This window comes from Tamandua tetradactyla, chromosome 5 (assembly GCF_023851605.1).
Source record: "Tamandua tetradactyla isolate mTamTet1 chromosome 5, mTamTet1.pri, whole genome shotgun sequence".
NCBI classification, from domain to species: domain Eukaryota; kingdom Metazoa; phylum Chordata; class Mammalia; order Pilosa; family Myrmecophagidae; genus Tamandua; species Tamandua tetradactyla.
The window spans coordinates 15,413,582-15,427,034 of NC_135331.1; the positions used below are offsets into that span (position 1 = coordinate 15,413,582).

The 13,453-nt window shown below is 43.8% G+C and overlaps 1 long non-coding RNA gene across 2 annotated transcripts in view; it reads left to right on the forward strand.

Moving 5' to 3' along the window:
- Positions 1-13,453, forward strand: part of LOC143683667 (uncharacterized) — a 266,606-nt gene that overhangs the window by 107,292 nt on the left and 145,861 nt on the right. For both annotated transcript variants that reach the window (XR_013175582.1, XR_013175583.1), the window contains exon 5: positions 8,111-8,259. This is a non-coding gene — a long non-coding RNA (uncharacterized LOC143683667). The remainder of the gene's footprint in view (positions 1-8,110; positions 8,260-13,453) is intronic.

Below are 13,453 nucleotides of genomic sequence, written 5' to 3' on the forward strand. Positions count from 1 at the left end.
ACAGTGACGAGGGTGTAGTGGAATGGAAGCATATAAGAGGGGCTCCTAACTTTGTCCTGGGAATGAGAAAACTCTCTGAGATGTGAGGTGATCTTCAGATTCCCCTGAACCTTAAGTCTTCTTTCTGCATTCTACCGGGCTCAAGCTTAAATGGTAGTATCTGTAAACTTAATTCTCTAACCCAAAAAATCCCACACCAAGAAGGGTGTGATAAATCTCTTTAACTCTGGGACATCCTCATGTCATAACATTCAGTGGAGAAATGTCAAATTTTTAATAGCAAATCTTTTAAGTTTGCTTTCCATCATATGATTGTTTGGTCTAGACTCTATCCTTCTAATTCATACGTGACTGTTCACTGATGGAAGGGGGCACACCCTTCTTTACTCTGAATCTCAGATCTTGGTTATAAAATGAAAACTGTAATACAGTATATAAACCTCCCTTTGTTGCAGGGTTTTAAAAACTCTAAAAAAACTACTCAACCCTCTTAAATTTCTAGAAACTAAGGAGGAGAAAGGATGGAAGCTTTCATTTTTCCTGTCATCAAGAAGGAAAAATAAAAAGAGTTGCCTTGCTTCCTTACTCTCTTAGATATTTAGGAATTTGAATACCCACACAGAGGAGAAAAATTTTTGCCACAAATTGATAGATTATGGCAAAATATATCCTAAGTACCATAAGAATGAATATCCGTATCAAACATCTTTATACCTTTGGGAAAGGTGCTTTCTCTTTTTCTGTATGTTAATTTTCCATTTTGGGAACCAGAAGGTTGAAGTAGGTCATCTCAAAGTTCATTTTTACTGCTAAAATGTCAGGTCCATGCCTTAGAGATTAAAGCATCATATGACATTAAGACATTTTAAATCCTGGCCCATAAGAACTTCCAAATGGTCTTTGACATATAATATCAGCTAAAGAATGTCCAAGTATGATCTTAAGTGACACTGTAGGGAAGACTCTTAAATGGTTCTTTCTCCAAGGTGCCATCTTGTCTTCGAAGACTGAGATACTCTATTGTAAAATGGGGTACAAAAATATTCCATGGGTCAGTTTGCGAGTAGTAAGGCAATGCGGCAGGGGAGGAAGATAACTTATCACACTGGACCCTCAATGAATGTGCAACAATTGACTGAAAGAATGGACATTTGCAAGGATGAAAAGGCTTCATCACTGATCTGAGATGTGGTTCAACTGGCAAAGGAGACCTCAGTAAAGAACCCATCTTAGCAGAGATGGATTGAGTGACACTATTCAAAATTTGAAGGAAAATTTTCCCTGGAATCAAATACTGCCCTTTCCTCCCATATATAGTTACTTGCTATATGACCTTGATGGGTCAAAGTAACTTCTTTGGGATTCGCTTTATGCAACTGGTGAAATTTTTTGTGAGGAGGATGCGATGAGATTGTATTTAAAAATTAGTGGCTTATCATACATGCTCAATAAATGTTGGCTGTAATTGGAAAAATAATTTTTTCACCCAAGCCCCCGTGCAGCATTTGGTCAGTTTGTTAGTAAAAGGTACAAGAATGGGGGCAGATAAATCATTTTTGTTCCAAACAGTCTGTGCTTTGGAGAGAAAGCTTTGGTCTTACCTCATGCCAGCGTCTTGTTCTTTCAATGCTCCCAATCTAAACTTTATCTCTCTTTAGAGCTTCTGCAGATGCTATTCTTTCCACCTGGGACTCACTTCCCTTACCTTTTGACCTGGGGGACGCTTACTTTAAGTCTTCAGGTCTCAGTGTCTCCATCTTTTTCCTTTCCCCCACCCCCTATCAAGCCCTAGTTACTGTCCACACTGGGGTCCCCTACACCCTATACTCACTCACAAGAGCACTTAACCCATCATGTTTTAATTGTCCTTTTTCATACCTCACTTTCCCACCACACTGCAAGATCCAGGAGGACAGAGCCTGTGTGTTCACTGTTATATCCCCAGAACCCAACCCAGCTTTGCAACAGACCAGGTCCTTGGCACATATTTGCTGGATGAAAGTGAAGAGTGAAAAGATGAGCAGAAGTTCTGAGCACAACAATAAAAGAATCTGTAAAAGGGTTATGGGTTGAATTATGTCCCTCAAAAAAGACATGTTCCTGTCCAACCCCCCAGTCCATGAACATGACTTTATTATTATTTTTTTTTGACCTTATTTTGAAATAGGGTCTTTGGAGATGTGATTAGTTAAGACGAGGCCAAATTGTGTCAGGATGGGCCCTAATCCAATTTGAAGGATGCTTTTATGAAAAGAAGGAAAGCTGGACACAGACAGACAGACATGAGAGCAAATGGCCATGTGAAGACAGAAGCAGATTGGGGTATGCTGCCAAGGAATGTCAGAGATTGCTGGGCACCACCAGAATCCAAGAGAGAGGGATGGAACAGATTCTTCTCTAGAGTTCAGAGGAAATATGGTCCTGCCAACACCTTGAGATCAGACTTCTATCCTCCAGAGCTGTGACACAATAAACATCTGCTGCTTTAAGCCACCTGGTTTGTGGCACTTCATTACAGCAGCCCTAGGAGATGAAGACTGAAGAGGTTTACAAAATGGCAACCACAGATTAATTAAAAGGAGGACGGATTCCTTGGCCTACCACCATGTACACTCTCTCCAGCACCCTCTGAGGATTCCATTCCAACTCCTGATGCCATCAGCTCCCCACTGGAAAGGCTGAAGGCCCCCTGTCCTTCTTGTAGGGGGCCTGCACCTCCCAGCCACACGGCGTGACTCCTTGTCGGGGACTTTCCCTCCCTTCTCCAGGCTGGGGCCTTGTCTGCTTTGGGACTCAAGAGGGGACTGTCTGCTCCTTCTGGGGAGATGGAGCGAGAGAGCATGACGTCTCACTCTGGCCCCAAACCCGGGCGTCACTGGTGTTGGCTGGGGATCAAAGCCGCTGTTCCATTTTTAACCTTGGTCGGGCCCCACCTCACCCTGAGCATGTGTTCCCGACAATTCATTGTGTGCCAGGGGGATAAACAAAACCCACCCCCTCAGTCTAGGGAAGGATGCCTTCGGGGGAGCTCTGAACCCGGCAGGGCAGATAAGTGTTTTTCCCACTGCGGGGCCCCTTGAGCGCTGTGGTTTTTCCTGAGCTTCCGTGACATCACAGTAAGGGAGATGGATGGCTTTATTTTTGTGCAGAACAAATCTGCAGATGGTGACCCCAAACCAAAAAAGAAAAAAAAGAAAGAAGTGTGCGGAGGCGGCGTTTGGGAGGGGAGTGGGCGGGGGTGGGGGGTGGCATTCTATCTGCGGCTGTCTGTCTGTCTGTCTCTCTGTCTCCGCATGTCCTAGCTCTTCTCCGAGTCTTCCATAAGTGTCGCGAATGTCCCCACCCATGGTTATTGGGGATATTGACATGGCATCACTTTAGTGGCAAATGACCTGTAAATAAAGGTAAAATCATATACATGCTTTTTAGAATAGTCAAGCAATTTTTAAAAGGTATGAGGAAGAAAGATGGTGTCTGGTACAAAGTAGGAACTCATATTTAGAGGAGGGAAGGGAGGGAGGAACACAAATTCCCCCGAACCTCACCACTATTAATATTTTGGTGAGCATCCTTCTCTACATTCATGTATAGTCAAACTACATATGCAAACAGGATCATACTTTATACATATATAGTACGGTCACACCATATGTTGTACACACACATTTATGTATATAGACGCTAGACCATACTGTGCTATTTCCTACTATAATCATGCATAATATATTCACTTATGTATTTGGATGCATAGTATATACTACACGATATTATAGTATACTGTATATTACTAGGTTACAAAAAGCAGTGGCATGCATTCAAACTATGCTTGCAAACAGAACCCACACCCTTCATGCTGTTTCACAGTCTGCTTTTTCTACCCTTTCCCAGACATCCTTCCACGTCTACGGATTCAGGACAAATTTATCCCTGTTCTTGGGTGCCATTTGTGTAGCTGCACTGTCACTTACCTAACCAGTTCAAAAGAGCATTTTTCAAAAGCCCCACCTTAAAGTAAGCTCATACTTTCTTTTCTTTCTCTCATGGCTTCCTCTCTCCTGCCTTTCAGGGCACACAGATTTGAGGTCATAGTTTCCCGCTTCCTCAGTTGCCCAGGTGTCAGCACAGGGGTAGTAGTTGCCCATTTGCAGGGAATACATTTGGATTTCTATGCTGTGCTCTGGCCTGAACCAAACAGTTCTCTGGCTTTCTCCTTTCCCTCTCTTACTTGTTTCCACGTTTGTTTCTTTGTGTTGGCAGTTACTGCATCAGGGCTTCAGGGTGTGGGTTTGGAGACTTGCAGTTTCGGCAAAGCTCTTTCAGTTTCCGATGTAGAGCCAGAACCAAGAGCCTTTGCTGTAGTGTCTGGACAAGGAGCGAATGTGGCCTCTAATACCAGAAAAGACCGAGTTCTAATCCAACCTGTGACCTTGGGAAAGCTATTTAACGAGTATGAAAAACAGTTTTCTTACCTGCAAATTTGGGAAAGACATCATCATACCAGCCTTGCATGATTATTATGAGGATTAAGATAGTCAGCCCCTGCTACCCAGTGGCTGCTTGGTAATGGCAGCTTTTATTTCTCTCTAGAGGCAGTGGGATATAGGGGACACTACATTCTGTAATCAGCCATATCTGGGCTTGAGTACAAGCTCTCCCTCCCATGTGGACTTAAATCCTATAGGTTTCCTTTCCTCGTCTGTCAAATGGAGCTAAAATACCATCAAGAATCATTGTTCCAAGACTCAATACATAATACACACGAAGAGCCTAGCTCAGGGCGTGTGAATGGCAGCTGCTCTTCAGAGTTACTAGGTTTTGACAATTTTGTCTCCATACTCGAGGGAAGTCTTGGATCATTTACTAGTCTCACTTCTCTGGCCATGGTTTCAGGAAGATGCCATTTATATGCAAAAAAAAAAAAAAAGTGGAATAAGAGTCAGAAACTTGCCTTTCTAATCCTGCCTTCTCTCTTTGCTTTACAATTGAGTGACCTTGGACAAGACCCTCTGCCTCTTGTCTTCCTTGTTTCTAAATTGTTGGTGTTATTTGTAACACTGATTGGTGCTTAGAGGTTTACAAAGCATCTCTCATTGGCATGATTCTATACAAAGCCTCTCACAGGCATTATTCTGTGCCAACTTCCCCAACAATGGACCAAGGTTTTCAAATATACATTTACTACGTCAACATTTGGTATAAACTCAGACCCCTTTTGGAGTATTTTTATTTTCTTTGTTAGGAAGCAATTTGTGTGCAGACATGTTGGGAGTAGGTATTAGTATTTACTGGACTCTTGAAAGTACTCACTTATTATTCACTCGACAAGCATAGTGTAATTGATTGTAATCTGTTAGTAGTACTAAGATTTGAGGATAAAACAAGGCGTGTCCAGTGCTCTGAGGAGCCTCATCGTCTAAGGGGAAGGATGTACATATCCACATTTAACAGGCCAGAGCATGACAGGCATTCTAGTCAAGGTGTGTGCAGGGTAAAGAGAAGGTTACAAGGAGCAAATATTTAATCTTGCTGGCAGGGTGAGGGTGGGCGTTCAGAAGAGGTTTTAAGATGCCCACTCTTGAGTTTCTCTTTCATGGTAAGTAAGAATTCACCAGATAGAAATGGAGCTAAAGGAAGGGGGTTCTTGGCAGAGGGTTCAAGATGTTCAAAGACTTACAGGCAGGAACCACTGTGAAGATTTCAGGGATTCTAAGAAGTCTCTAGAACAATATCTGGAGGAGAAGAGGAGATGAGTCTAGAGTAGTCAGCAGGGCTCAGAGCTTGACTTGAGAACCTTGTTCTCCACATTGAATCTGACTCTTATGAGAGCAATGATGGGTTTTACATGGCAGAAGGCAGTGGCCCAAAATCCACCTTCTAGATGATTAGATTTAAGGTAGTGATTTAGTTTGAGTCCTACAAAAAGCAGATCCCGAGACAAGGATATGGGAGGACACAGTTTATTTGGGAGATGATCCCAGGAAGTACTGGGTGGGAGGGGAAAGGAAAGGAACTGATGAAGAATAAATTACAGGGCAAAAGGGTCTGGTTCCTTGGGGTCTCTGAAGACAGTAGGAAATCTCAGAGTTTTCATACTGCGGGCGTGGAAACTGGGGTGTTTATCCACTGACTCCCCTAATTCTTGGGGAATAATCCATTCCCTGGCATTTCCTGTACATCCCACCCGGGCTGAGTAGATCCCCAGCAGAGAGATGCGGGTGGTTAAGGTGGGAAGCCAGGTAATTGGGACTGTCCATGGACACTTCAGGTGAGCTCTGGGGTGGGCTGAGGAGATGCGGTAGGCCCTGGAAGGGCTGCAGTGTGGGTGTGGGACAAGACGTCAGACCAGAGAGGGGACGCATGAGGGAGGGCTGAAATGGGGTGGTTATTACAAAGATGGGGAAACGATAGTCACCGTTACACTGAGTAGTGTCGATTTCATTCCCAAAGCTGACAGAGGCCCTCAGAGTCACCAAGGAGGCAACTACCTGACAATCCACTCTAGAACTGCACTTCCTCTGCTGTTTCCTTCCGCACCATTCTCTCTGCCTCCTGCCTTGGGTATCAGATGTTTTGACTGCCACGCCTACTCTCCTACCCTGCCCTTATATAGCCTCTGCGAAAGTCCGTTTTATGTTTCAACTTGGCTAGGCTAGAGTCCCCAGTTATTCAGTCCAACACTAATGTTGATGGGGCTGCGAAGGTATATTGTAGATGTGTCTAAAGTTCATAATTGGCTGACGTTAAGTCACGGACATTATCCCTGGTTATGTGGGTAGCTCTGGTTCAGTCAGCTTAAAGGTCTTAAAATAGAACTGAGGCTTCCTTGAAGAAGGAGAAATTTCTCCTATGGACAGCAGCTTCTCTCCATGCCTAGAGTTCCAGACTGCTTTTCCTCATTGCCTGCTGGACGGATGTTGGACTTAGCTACTTAACCCGCCCCCGCATTGTCTAAAACAATCCCCTGCAGTAAATCCCTTAATAAATAAATATATACGTATGTGCATATATACATATATCTCCTTCTGGTTGTTTCTCTGGTCAAACCCTGACTGATGTCGTCCCCTTCTGGGAAAGTTAATATTCTTTGTGTATTTCGTAAATCCCTGGACACAACCCTGACCAATCAGAATCCCGTCCTGGCTCATTTCTTCTGGGTTGGCTCTTTCAGTCCATGTCACTGGTTTTGATCTTGGTGCCCTCCTGAATCTGGCTTTGAATGGGATCAAGGGCTTGGTTTGGACACTGTCTGAGGCTAACGTGGCCACGTCACGACACATGGCCTCTACCACTGACATTAATCTCAGGAGCCACCTCCGTGTCTTAGTTGGAGATGGCCCACCTGCCTGGGCTCACTGTGAGGACCTAGCTCTTATCTTTGTCCCGTTGGAATCCATTGTCCCTTCATTTGCCAATGGTACCTTGATTTTCCTTTGAGGTTCTCCCTACCCTGTTCTCAGACCAGGTAATTTCAGGCACAGGCTCAATAATGAGGCCCACGGCCCAGCCTAACCAGTGGGAATCCTGCTTCCCTGTGGCCAGGCCAACTGGTTCGAGCTGAGCTGGCACAATAGGAGCCAGTTAAGGGGTCCTTGCAGGAACAGCTGAACAACCGGAGGGCCCTTTCCGCTGGGCTGGCTGCAATGGTGGAGTATAAAAATTAAGCTGCCATCTTGAGAATAAATTTAATCCAGAAGAAAAAGAGAAAAAAAGAGTGGGGGAGAAAGAAAAAGACTTGGTGGAGTCATTTGAGTACTTGGATCCAGTCATGCCTAAAAGTAGACAGCTCTACCCCTAGACTTATAAGTTATGTGAATCAATAAATTCTTTTTATTTCTTTAAATCCATTGGGTTGAGTTTCTGTCCCTTGCAAATTTTTAAAGATCCTGATTAAAGTATTAGTAAGGACACTGGAGAATAGCCCTGCTCGCAGCATTCTCAGATTCCCTCTTTCTAGGGGATAGGAATCTGAGATGCTGGAATCTGGAACCATCCAAATAATGAAAACTACCAGCCTCAGCAACAGCGACCATTCATTGAGCACTTCTATATATTATATCTCTAACTACATCCTTTGCCTCTATTATTAACCCCATTTTTTCTTTTTATATAGGTTCATGGTCAGGGAATCGAACCCAGGTCTCCCACATGGAAGGTGAGCATTCTACCACTGAACCACCTGTGCACCTGTTAACCCCGTTTTATAGATGAAGAAATTGAGGTTCAGAGAAGTTAAGCAACTTGCCCAAGGCCACACAGCTGGTAAGTGACTCTATATGGTCAAACAACCTTCCACTGTATTCTGCCTTAGAAACAGAAGTTTCCTACTGGGTAGACAGGCATATAAATTGAAGTTTGCTGAACGCTGACAGAGCATCTGTGGTGTCGCTTCATTACCAAGGAGTTAGGAAAGGCCAACAAACAGACAAGAGAAAGGTCATGCTCTCACTCTTAGCTTGCAGCTATTCTTCCTTCCCAGTGACTTTGCTGAAGTGCCAGTGGTGCTCTGAGAATGGCCTGTCATCAGACACTCTCCCTGCCTCTGGGTTTCTGTATACAATCTTATTTCCTGCCGTGATTGGAACCTCCATTATGAGAGCCGTAACGGAGTTGGCCCCATAAGGTATATACACATGAACTCTCTGTCTCCTGAGCCCCCAGAATCTAGACTATCAGGTATACTTATCCAAATATCTTGGAAAGCTTTGAAACATTAACCCTGGTTGCTCCTCAGTTCTGGGCAACCACATGCAAAAAGGGGGAAAAGGGCCCTGTCTTGTGGCTTTTCGAGATTAAAGCTCTTGATAGCATTGAGTGGTACCCAGCTATTGAGAGTGGAACAGCCATTTAACTGAGCTGCTGGGCCAACACATGCAGAGTTAAATACCAAGGTACTGCCTCAAATCAGCAGTTGCAATCAGAGATATTAAAGCCATTCCGGTCTGGAAAAAAAAAAAAAAAAGGTTCCCAGCCAAGTCAGTGTTAATGGTCTGCTAATAGTTTTAATGGCTGCTTCTACAATCCTGAAAAATAAAGAGAAGAAGAAAAAAAAAACATTTCGGTTTTAGCTATTCTCTGAGATTTGCTTGGGCAAGGAGAAGGATTTGGTGATGGAGGGGGCACCGTGGGGCAAAATGGGGAAGTGGTGATGGACTGAGTCCCAACTGGTCTCACATAGGATGTCACGTGGCTCTTTGTATTCTAGAGATAGAAGAAAAGAGGCTGGGAGTCCCCGTACTTGTTCTAAGGACAAAGCCAATCTGAGAAAAGGCTCTAGCTTCCCCCTAGAAACACTGTCAGTGGCATCGGAAAACCTAGAGTAGAGTCCTATGCCTTTCACTCACTGCCTGCCTTGGACAAGTCACTTTCTTTCCCTGAGCCTCAGTTTCCCCATCTGTTGCCCATGAGCTGGATCAGTGGCTTCAAAAAGCTTTAAAGTTTCTACATTGGAATCACCTGGCCAGCTGGGGAGGGGTCTTAAGATGCAGTAGCCCAGGCCCCATCGCTGTTGAACTAGAATCTCTGCAGCATCCTAGGAGGTAGGACTATCACCATCCACATTTTACATTGGAGGAAATTGAAGCACATGGAGACTAAGTCATTTGCCCAAAGTTCCCAAGCTACTGGTAAGTGTGGGAGCTAGAATTAGAAACCCAAGCAGTCTGGTTCCTGCTGCAGAGCATCTCACAACTAAGCTTCCCTGTCCTTACTGCAGTTATGACCAGCTATGGTTTATTTAGCATCTACTATTTGCCTGAAATCATACAAAAATTTTATACTTTTTGACTCCTCATGAATACCTGGTCAAGTAGGGATCAGGAAATCCGTTTTAGGGCTTAGGAAATCAAAGCTAAGAGTGGTTTTCATGTTTTACCTAAGGTTACACTATAACTAGACTTAATTAGATACACTTGACAGAAAAATTCCATCATAACATAAGCTAGAGTTGTGTGTGTGTGTATGTGTAGCTGGAGTACAAAACAATCCTTTGTGTGAAAGGGGATGGACAGTGCATTGTCCAGAAAAGTTAAAGAGGCTGCAGACACCAGCCTTTAATTCCCTTTTTTTGTAAGAAGTGTTATCCAAATAAAATAAACGAAACTTGTAATACTTCATTGTGCTCCCGGACCTGCCATCTTGCACGTCCAGCATTCTGTTATCCCACCTGACAGCTGCTCTCCTCACTAAAGGGAGCTGGGGATGTTAGCTACGGGATATATATTTTTAATAATAGAAAGGGATTGTTTAGACTGATCACAGGGCCATAACATAGAATAATAGAAATGACAGATTGAGAGTGAGTTTGCCTGCCCAAGAAAGGACTGATACCATGATGATTTCCGTGATTCTGCTTCCCTACCACATTCAAGCTAATGCCCCAGATTCATAGCATACTGGGAACTAAGTGGGATTTAATCATTTTTGGCCTCAGTTTACCACCAGAGAGCATGGTGGGTTTATTTTAGCATGGCAGATTTATTTTAGCATGGTGGGTTTATTTTAGCATGTCCTTGTGGTACAAAGTCTGTAACAGGGAGAGGAAGTTGTGGTGGGCCCTTGCCCTCTGTGAATGGAAGCAACTACCTTCCATCATCTGGATCTCAGTTTGTCCATCTGTACAATGGGGTGATAGGGCTGGAAGCTTTCCAAATTCCCTTTTAGCTCTGACATCCAATTTACTTGACTTCATTCTATTCAACCATCAGCCACAGAGCAGCTGCCCGAGGCCAGGCAGGCTGTCAGGGTCTGGGGACACAGCAGGCAACAGTGGCAGCTGCTCCAGCTACTTCTGAGGCAGACGGTGGGCATGGAGTGAAAGATCCACCTGTGCCCCCACCCAGAGGGGTGGACAAGCCCCTTCACCTCTCTGGGTCAGCAAGGACATTCTCAAAGTGGCCAGCTGATGTTTTGAATCGGCAAACCCTGGAGCACCTGTTAACTCCAATCCTTGGATCCTGGCCCAGACCTGCTGAGTCAGAATCTCCAGGGGTGGGCGGAATATGCATTTTAATAAGGACCCCGAGGTGATTCTTATGACACTGACGTCACAGATGTTAAAGCATCTCACCGTTTTTGAGTCAGGGCTCCATGCACGTTTGCTGACTTTAATGGAAAATCCTTGATTTCAATCACGTTTGACTCCGTGTGAGCGTTTTACCTTCCCACTGCTTTTTCTTTGTTCGTATATATACTTGTATATGTGTGTGTACATGTATGTACATGTACATTTGTATATAGGCACATAGACATACATTAACATACACATATATACATTTATATATTTGTTAAAAGTATTTACTGAAGGCTTGTTATGTGCTAGAAATTTTACATGTATTACCACTTTTCCTTCTCACAAGCACCTTCTGAGCTAAGTACTATCTTTGAGTTTGTACTGTGAGGTTACAGAAGAGGTTCACCACCTCTTTCTGTAAATAAAGTGTTACTGGAACACAGCCGCACTCATTAGTTTGCATGTTGTCTACGGCTACTTTCGTGCAACAAGAGCAGAATTGTTTAGTTGCAACATAGACTGTGTGGCCTTCAAAGTTGCAAATATTTACTCTCTGGTCTTTTATAGAAAAAGATGGTTGATTTCTGGTTTTGAGGGTCAAAGTTGATTTTACCCACTTGTCTGGTACGTTGGCAGGGCTGGCTGCAGGCTGGCTCACCTACCAGTGTCACCCAGATGACCTGCAGGCAGCCTTTCCCCAGTGAGCATAAATTCTGGATTGAAGTTCACTTATTTTTTGAATCCTTTGTAAACTTTATTTTTTTCCCCAAGAGTGAAATAGAAGAACGGAATTCCAGTTAATTGAAGATTCTGGATAGCTAGAACTTTGGTTAATTGTTTTTTATTTTTCATGGTGTTAATGCAATATACTTTTATAGCTTATTTTTGTTTCACTCTTGTTTTTAATTCTGCTAAAAGGAGTCTAAGTTTTCTCTGTAGTTTAAGTTCCACAATGGTAGTGGCCATGTGCCTGTTTCCAAGAGCACCTAAATCGGAACTCGGAAATAGCCGAGCTTCAATAAATGGCATTGCACTTACATAGCTGCAAGTGAACATATCTTCTGGGAATCCAGCATAAGAAGGGATCAATTCCAAAGGTCAGCTCCAAGTGTCTAATTGCTGCTTTAAGGTTACTCATTGTCGCAGACTGTAGCGATGGAAGGTATCTGTTAGTTTGACCCATAGGGTATTTCCTAACAGTCTTGACCTGTTGGCCACTAGGGCTGATGTTCCCACGTCACGTCCTGATGCCTCAGTGGCCAGGGCCTTGGGGAGAATAGAGCCTTTATTAGCCTGTTCCCACATCTATCACATTTCCATCAAATCTGTTCCCTCCACCCCCAGACCCTTCAATGTTGGATATCAATGGTTTCATTGTAGTGGTAAGCGCTCTAAAAATTCCTTTCCTTCACCTTCCTTTTCTCCTTCAGCTCTGGGAGTGGAAGTTTCTTTGTGTGTGTATTCTTTGACGAGTCCATTTCTACATCATCTATTTCAATTGAGTACCTGGTATGAATTGGTCCCTGTGCCCAAAGTGGCATTCGGCTTGAATCTGCTTACTGAATTCTCATCACAACCCTACATGTTACTTCAATGAGTAGGACCTTATTGTCCAGAGTCAGACAGCCTCAGGGTCTTTGCTGATTTTGCCACTGACTCTGTGACTTTGGGTAAGTTATTTCATCTTAGATGCTCAATTTTCTCTAAAAAGGGGATAATATTACTGAGCTCCGAGATTTGTTGTGAGAATTGAGTGAGCTAATGGCACATAGTAAAAAATCCACAGGTATTTCCTATTGTTATCACTCATCATCCTTTTCCCCTCAATGGCAGAAAAGGCCACTGGGACTCAGGAAGGATGAGTCATGAGCTCAAGTTTGCCCAGTGAGCAAGAGCAGAGCCAGAATCTTAGCATAGCTTAGTCTGACTTTCTCTGACTTGTCTGTGTTCTTCCTGTGATGTTCCACCATCATGCTGGTGCTGGGCCTCTAGCTGTATCCAGAGCACAGAACCCTAGATGCAACTTCATTCCAGTTTTCTTTTTCATTTTGTTTTCTGGTGGGGAGCTTCTCTTTCTTTTGCAGACCTTTGTGTTCTTGGTTGATTCTTCTACATGGAGATCTCACACTTGCACACCAGCAAACTAAACAGGGTTCATATCTGCAAACAAGAAAACACTGCACAGACTTCCTCAACTTGGAAAGAGTGCAAACAGCAAAACAGACAAACAGTCCTTGGCTAATGTTGCCCAAGACTTGGAAGACCAAGATGCCTCCTGAAGATCCAGGACAGACTGGCCAAGCATCATTCCTGTCCACAAGAGGCGCCCACATAAGAGGTTTCAGCTTTGCCTGGGGACCTCTTGGGAATCTCCACATATGTGTGTTGCAGGTAGGAACTGGGAAAATCCCAGCTCACAAAATTTGGCAGTTGTGCTTTTTGGAC